This window comes from Balaenoptera acutorostrata, chromosome 5 (assembly GCF_949987535.1).
Source record: "Balaenoptera acutorostrata chromosome 5, mBalAcu1.1, whole genome shotgun sequence".
NCBI lineage: Eukaryota > Metazoa > Chordata > Mammalia > Artiodactyla > Balaenopteridae > Balaenoptera > Balaenoptera acutorostrata.
Window position 1 is genome coordinate 139,111,569 of NC_080068.1, and position 8,352 is coordinate 139,119,920.

The window sequence follows — 8,352 nt, forward strand, 5'->3', positions numbered from 1 at the left end:
GTGATTCTCCATCACTGAATGGGGGATGCAGCCCAAGGAGACACAAGTGTTCCCCGTTTGAAGATCAGAGACCATGATTTACCTCATCTTGAAGGGAAAGAAAGAAACCTATCTCTTTGTCTGGAGGAGGAGAGCATAGAAGGGAGAGGAGATGGGGAGGGGAGGGGAGAGGAGAGGTGGGGAGGGAGGAGAGAAGTCTTCTGAAGTCACGAAGAGAAACTCAAAACCTAGAACACATGCATCTGCTTCCCATATTGTTCTATTTCTGAAAATGAAGTTTGACCAAAAAAGCAAGTCAACGGGAGAAGAAACACTTCACTCACCGCATGAAGAGTTCCTGTTTTGTTTATCTCAGGGTCTAAATGAACATGTGCCTTATTGTCCGTGGACGTCCCTTTTACAAATGGCCACACAGGCCGGCACTAAATCTGAGATGGCTATTTAGCATTGTGGAAGCCAGGAAGACACCATCCAACTCCGGAGGAGAAAAACATTGACAGAGTAAATGCCTCTTATTTATGATACATAGTAATAAAAACAAACAAACCTGATAAAAATAATCGTGCCAGCGCTCGCTTCGGCAGCACATATACAGACAAGATTAGCACGGTCCCTGCACAAGGATGACATGCAAATTCGTGGAGCATTCCATATTTTTAAACAACAAGGTCCTATTGTATAGCACAGGGAACTGTACTCAATATCCTATAATAAACCACAATGGAAAAAAATATGAAAAAGAATATATATATATATATATAACTGAATCACTTTGATGTACACCTGAAACTAACACAACATTGTAAATCAACTATACTTCAGTAAAAATAATAATAATAACTGTGCCACATTCAAGTGTGAGAATCTTGGTTTGATTTCTCTGAAAGGCAGCAGATGGTCCCCATTTTTGTCATGGAGGTGCGGTGGGTTTTATTTTTTTTTAATAATTTATCCATTTATTTATTTTTGGCTGCATTGGGTCTTCGTTGCTGCACGTGGGCTTTCTCCAGTTGCGGCAAGCGGGGGTTACTCTTCGTTGCGGTGCGCGGGCTTCTCATTGCGGTGGCTTCTCTTGTTGCAGAGCACAGGCTCTAGAGCTCAGGCTCAGTAGTTGTGGCACACGGGCTTAGTTGCTCTGCGGCATGTGGGATCTTCTGGGACCAGGGCTCGAACCTGTGTCCTGTGCATCGGCAGGCGGATTCTTTAACACTGCGCCACCAGGGAAGTCCCAGTGCGGTGGTTTTGATCCTATTTTTTCCAACCATAAGCTTGCAAGGTCTCTAGGTAAGTCTCTGCCTCTGGAGGGGTCAGTCTGAAATAGGCAGATTTCAGAATGGGACACGTACAAAATATAGAAATTAACATGTTCTCTCCGTGCTGGGCCCACAGCCAGCCCTTCATGCCCTTCTTTCCCAGAGCAAGTAGATTGAGACCTCGCACATGTGCCAGACGTGAGGCCAGGTGCTGGGCATGCAAGAAGGAAAGAGAGATGCAAGGCAGCTGCCCTTCTAGCGCAGACCCCAGAAAGCAATTTGGAGACTTAACTGGGAATCTATGACAGGTAGAGATTTCAGAGGAATTGCAATGCAACACCAAATTTGGTTTCAAGTGTGTGGGTTTTTCAGTTTTGGTTTTGGTTTTTACCTAATCTCACATTGTGCACATGACAAACAATCGACACGTAAAGGCTTCACCAATAAGCTACCAAAAGGTGCATGATAATCAGGGAATTCTAGCCCTTTTCGCTGCATGGCACTGCTAACAAAAGGACCGATATTAAGAATAAATTGAGATGTTGGTGAATGTATTGCACTCTGTTTTCATATAGATTCCACTGTTGATTCTCTCATTTGGCATTTTTTTAATGTTCTGTCATTCCTCTTACCCAGGTAATATGGAAGGCCATGGGATGGAAGAGTCAGGGAAAAAAAAGAAATGTATTTCTGTCCCACCAATATTATATTCTTAAACTCACTCTCAAATAGGTAAATACTTTTTAAACGGAAGAAATTAGTCTCTTCTTTTCCCTTAACTTCCCTTCCAAAGATGAAGGAGATTTTCCGTAAACTTGCCTCTCTAACCTGCAGATTCTGTCTCAGTGGATCAATGAGAAAACGTTTCTGACAAGTCAAATGTTCATTTTTTTAGGGGAAAAATAACTCTCTCTATCCAGGCTGCCAAGACTGTGGCTTATGTGTTCTCAGTCCCTCAAGCTATCAATCGGCATCCCGCCGCAGACATTGCCCAGATGTCTTGGTCAGCGCACATTAAAGGCTTAGTTTGCAGGCTTCCTAGGAAAGAGATTTAACATTAGCACATGTTAGTTGTTAAGGAACATCCTTCTCCATTGAAAGAGAAATTTTATTTCTCAGGGAGAAAAAGAAATACAACGTGTAGTCACTAGGATGCATTATGAACCTGTTATTGCGTGTGGGATTTATGATCAAGGTCTCTCTCTTCTACAAGTATTCTTCAGCTAAGGGCTGAATTACCGATTGAAGGACCTACCAAAAAAATGTTTCACAGACCTTTAGCGCCATCTAGTGGCTGTGTCCTGAATTTGAGAAGCGTGAGAGGCTCTGGCAGTCAAAGCTCTTACTCTAAACAGGCTTGGCAGAGGGCAGAGTTGGCCGACACAGGAACTGTTGTGCCTCAGAACACTGTGCTGGGTACATGGCATTTCCCCATAGATTCCAGAGAGAGAGTTGCACCCAGATCTCAAGGGCATTTTGAAAGGAGCCATTTTCAAAGCAATTGGTACAATGCTTTTGTTGTCTCTTCTTAGTCACCTGCTTGAAGCAGCCTGTCTGGAACGCACAGGGTGTGAGTGTGTGTGTGAGAGTGTGTGTGTGAGTGTGTGTGTGTGTGTGTGTGTGTGTGCGCGCACGCGCACACGCGCACAGCGAGGGAGCAGCACGAAAATGCTCAGGGCTTGTGCTGGGTTCTGCGGTGCCAACTGGCATCAGGAAGGGACATATGCAAAATCACGCCCCGCGTGGCCTCTAAACTTATACAAGCTGCCAATATCCTGCACTGGAGAGACCTGCTTTCTCCACGCTCTGGAGAAAGGCTTAAAAACAGAAGCTAAGTTTAGCCTTTTGGAAAGCGTAGGCAGTTCATGGTGCTGTCCAGAAGGATGGCAACTAGCCGCCTACAGTGTTGATGGAATGTGACGGAGACCCCACCAGCCTTGCAGAAGGAGCGACTTGGGTTCGGTCCCCGCCCCCTCCTCAACCCTGCACCTGCCAACAGATGCAGAGGCAAACAGATCAGAGGCGTGGGCAGCTGGTCCTTAGAGCTCCCTTTTCCTTCTGCCCTCTCCACCCCTCAGGAGCAAAGAAACTTGAGGAGTAAAGGGCAGCGCAAGTCAGGCATAGATGGAAACCCAGATTCTATTGCATCCGGTGAGTCTGCACCCCCAGCGGGGAGAGCGTGACTAGAGATGGAGAAAAGGCATAATCAGCCCCGTGGAGCTCAGAAAGGCCGTGACACAGAGCTGAAGCGACCCGCCTGTCTTACAGATGTTCTCAACAGCCAACCAGGGGCCGAGGATGATCTCGAGATGGTGTCCTGTATCCCTACTCATGTCCACCCCAGCAGACCAGGAATCTAACCGCAGTTGCTCTATTTTTTTCCCTGCCCTATTTATCCTTATTGCCCTATTTTTTAAATTATTTTAAAATTATTTTTGCCTGCCAGTAGGGAATTTTAAATGTGGGTAGGACAGAAATTCACTTTTTGGATTCCCTTGTCTCTTTAATCCCCAAACAGAATGTGTGCCTCACCATCCAAAAGATATCAGTTACCTCATTAACCCCCTTCTTGTAAAATAAGGCTATTAATAGTATCTGCCCCGTTGGGTTATTGTGGGAATTAAGTGTGCTCATGCGTGTACAACACTTGTAACAATGTCTACGCTCTCAATCAATGCCAGCTATGGTCACTACATTCCAGCAAGTCAAATGAGCAGGGCCAGGGACCTGGAAGAGGTGATCTGCCCTTTGAAAATTCTTTTTGTAGACTTCATGACTCTGTTTGTTCTCAGGAAATGCGTGTCTTCTTTCCAAGACCTCAAGCTCCTTAAGGAAGAGACGGCATTAACACATCTTCCATGGGATTCTGCAGCCTCCAAATTCCATCCACACCTCGGGAGACAAAGAGAATTTGAATGGGAAGATGTGGACCCTTACTGCCAACAGGGACCTGGGGACACCTCCTTGATGATCATACTAAAAGGCCTCGGGGACCCTCCAGAGAAGAGGCAGCTCACCATCAGCAGCTATGTTTAGCTGTAGTGGAATTTCTGAAAACCCTTAGGAAGCATTATAGATGGATGCTTCAACTTTCAGGGCAGACTTGGAATTTTAATTCGATGAAAACTATCTGAACAGTCCACTCAGGAGAAAGATTGACATACTGCGGGTGGGAAAACACTACTTCATTATTCATCCTTACTGGGAAGACAAGTAATTTCAGCCTGACGAGACAAAAATGAGAAGAGGCCGTCAGAGCAAGCAGGTGAGATCAAGGGAAAGAAAGGCAGATGGATGGATAGATGGACAGACCGATGGATGGATGGATATATACGTATATATATGGATTGACAGAGAGAGATACGTACATACGTACATACGTAGATCCACAGGCTACTGAAGAGGCGGGTAGAACAGGAGATGCATTAAAACAGCCTTTTTGTTCCTCACGCGAGAAACACAGCGGCATCCTAGATTCCAGCCCGTGCGTCATCCCTTAAAAAGCTCATTGAGAAGTTCAGTCATGACCCCATCCTTATCCCAGAGCTCTTGGGAAACCTCGCCATTAACCCTTACAATCGCTGCACCTGCTTATTCACTCCTGGGAAAACGTCAAGCTCTTTTTCCTTTTGTGCAACAGAGGCTACCGTGAAGGCACTTTTCTTTTTCTGAGATTTTTTCAGATGGTTTTGTGGGTTTTTTTTTTCCTGCTACAATTCCAAAGATTTTCTTTTAGACCGTGATGGAAAGCACAAAGAGGCATTCAGTTCAGCCTGCAGATTGCTAGAGAACCCTTCACATCCCTCGGAAATTAGAGAGGCAGACGCACTCATCAGCAAGAGTGTATACATTCGGAAGGAGTGATTTCATAGAATCAGACCATTTGAGAATAAGGAGAAACTTGAGTCCGTCCTCTTCATCTCGAAGACGAGGGGACAGAGGTGCTCAGGAGATAAACTTTGACTACTCCCTGCCTCGTTTTTCTCATCTGTGGAGAAGAATGATAGCGCAGTGGCTAAATTAAGAGCGAGTTGATATTCAGGGCTGCGCTGCTATTCAAAAGCTAGTGTTGTCTCTTTCGAAGACCTGAGGCCGGGCTGCCTCCTCAGTGCTTCTGAGCAAAAGCAAATCTATCCCCGTGCAGACCCGGAGCCCAGGTCCCAGGGCCTCCTTCACCCTGGATTCCCAAGAAGTAAACCCAGGTAGAGGGCCTGTCTAGTCCCAAGCCGCCTGGTGATTGCAATTCTGTGTCATTTACTCCAAGACTTCATTAAGCACACACCTGCGTTGGGGAATGTTTAATGCAGATGTTTGGGAAGCAGCTTTGCCAAAATTGTCAGAAAACGCATGTGCGGAAATAACCTCCTAGCCCCTCGGCGGGTTTTATGTCTTTTATTGTCTCCGTATTTTGAAGTATTTTCTTTTTTAAAGATGCGATTGTAAAAGACTGCTCCGTTGAGGGCATGGGGAAGGGGGGAGCAGAGAGAGAAGAAAATGGAGGGGAAAGTAACACAAGAGGGGGCCCCGACCCACAATAACCTGAGCTGGGGCGATCTGGATCCTTCCACCCAGCTCCATGCAGAGCTGTGAACCAGAGGCCCATCTGGGAAGCACAGGAGATTGGTGTGAAGAGAAACTCCCAGGAGCTGGAAGGAGGGAGAAGACCTAAAGGATGCAGGTTCCCGTCAAGCAAGATGGGTTCTCCCAGGGGGTGCCGGGCTGTGTCAGAGGGTGGACCGTGGGCTTAAAGTAGCGGAAAAAGATGCTGGCATTCAACCAACGTCAAATCAGCCTTAAGGACTGGCCCGTGAGGAACAGCTGGCAAACACAAGAGAGCGGAGAAAACAGGAGAGAGGAGGCCTTCCAGGGGCCAGGGTCTTTCTGGAAGGCTAAACGAGAAAATCTCTTTTTTTCTTCTTTATTAAATTTTTATTAGGGTATAATTGCTTTACAGTGTTGTGTTAGTTTCTCCTGTAAAGTGAATCGGCCGTACGTATACATATTTCCACTCTTCTTTGGATTTCCTTCCAATTTAGGTCAACACAGAGCACTGAGTTGGGTCCCCTGTGCTAAATGGTAGGTTCTCATTAGCTATCTCTTTTATACATAGTAGTGTGTCTATGTCAATCCCAATCTCCCAATTCCTCCCACCCCCCCTTCCCCCTTGGTAACCATGAGATTGTTCTCTATGTTTGTGTCTCCATTTCTGCTTGGCTGATAAGTTCATCTCTACCATTTTTCTAGATTCCACATAAAATCTTAAAGGAGTTTTAAGAGCCAATTTAGGACATGTCACACTTCTCCGGAAGAGAAAGGAAAGCGAGAGTTATCAGGACTAGAGCCCGCAAGGTCACCACTTGAGGGAGGGAGGGAGGGGGAGAGGTACCTGGAAATCTGTACAGAAAGATGGGCTGCAAGGTAGCACGTGCTCCGCCCCATGTTCTCCAAAGAGGAGTGTCCACATGGATGAATCAAAGTTTAAAATATTCATGGGGCCTCAGGGGCTACAGCTTGGAGCTTTCAGCGGGGTCAGGGGCAGTAAATATGGGTAGTTTCTTTTTGGATTTGCGCACAGCTTAGAGTGAAGACAGCCTGGGGGTGTTCCCTGCTGAGATCTGTCCCCACCCTAGGAATGGCCCAGGATAGGTGTAGGGGAGGACACAGAAGGGCAAATGAGTCATGATGGCCACCTGGCCTCCTTCGGTGTCAAAGGCCACAGGGGCCGTCTCTGGCCTGGGAAAAGTGAGTCAGTATTTTACCCCAGCTTGTCAGCGACTACTTTGGGTCTTGGGGTATAATCCAAAGAGCAAGGGAGAGTGGCCTCTACGTGACTCTGTGCATATGATTTCGGGGGGTCACGAGAGGAACACACAGACTTTGCAAAGCAACTGTGCACAGAAGTTCCCAGGAGCCATCCCAGGAAACCGAGGGCCAGCCTAAGAGTCCCACACCTAGAAAGATTAGGAAGGAAGGCTAGAAGGATCTGCCAGCCCCAGCTGTCTGAGCGGTTTAGGCAGCCTCAAGCCTAATCAGACCTGGGTAGCTAAAACTGGCCAGGTAAAGTGAGAACATCCCAGAGGGACTTCCCACACAATTAAAGAGAAGCAACACGGAACTATGGATCGTGACTCAGGGCCGTAAGAATGGTATAAGATGCCTGGAATCTTTGCTACGTCTCTGTGGCTGTTTCTTTTCCCCTGGTGAGCAGCCTGGAGGCCCTTGGACCAGATGTTCCACCTGCCCCAGGAAACAGGAAAGTAGAGAAAGAACCTCCCACTCTGCAACCAGACTTAGATTGGGAAGGAGAAAAGCCCCCAAGAAAGAGCAGAAGATGACAGCTCAGAAGAGGAGCATGAGGGTCAAGCTGGACCTCTGGAGCCTTCAGAGCTCAGTAAGTGGAAGCCAGTCATGGGGCTTGAGGAGGGACATAAGGGGCAAGGACTTGGCCCTGAGCTGTGAGCGAGGAGCCATGAGTGCTGGTCTCGGCTCTGTGGGCAGATCTTCTCACCCCTCTGAACCTAGCGTGATCCATAAAGTAGGAGCTGGTTCCTTTACTGGGAAGCTGACAGAGCAGTAATGTACCAAGGTGGCAGCGGTGGGGGTGGGGAGGGGTTCGCCCAAAATAAAACTGACCCAGTTTTATTATTAGCATCACACAGAGGCAATTGGAAGCAATGTCTGTGGTAGAATGCCCCTCCTTGCCAGGGCATTTTATCACACAATCACACACACATGCACACACACACACACACGTGCCTGTGTGCTATGAGGCCAGAGAGTCCTTAGTTGGCAGGAAGTCCATGGAAGAGCTTTCCAATGCCACTCAATAATTACAGATGATTGGTGTTCTGCTAACACTGAAGCACAGAATTGCTGAAAAATTGAGAGGTGGTGTAGTAAGCTGAAGAATGGCCCCAAAGGTGTCAGGACCTAATTCCTAGAACTTGTAAATGTCACCTTACTTGGCAAAAACTTTGCAGATGTGATTAAGTTCAGGGTCTTGAGATGGGAGATTATCCCGGATTATCTCAGTGGGCCCTAAATGCCATCACAGTATCCTCATAAGAGACAGGCAGAGGGAGATCTGACACAGGCAGCG

General features: G+C 47.0%; 1 pseudogene; it reads left to right on the top strand.

The window, feature by feature from the left end:
* Positions 1-570: 570 nt before the first annotated feature.
* Positions 571-658, top strand: LOC114236490 (U6 spliceosomal RNA; annotated as a pseudogene).
* The last annotated feature ends 7,694 nt before the right edge of the window (positions 659-8,352 follow it).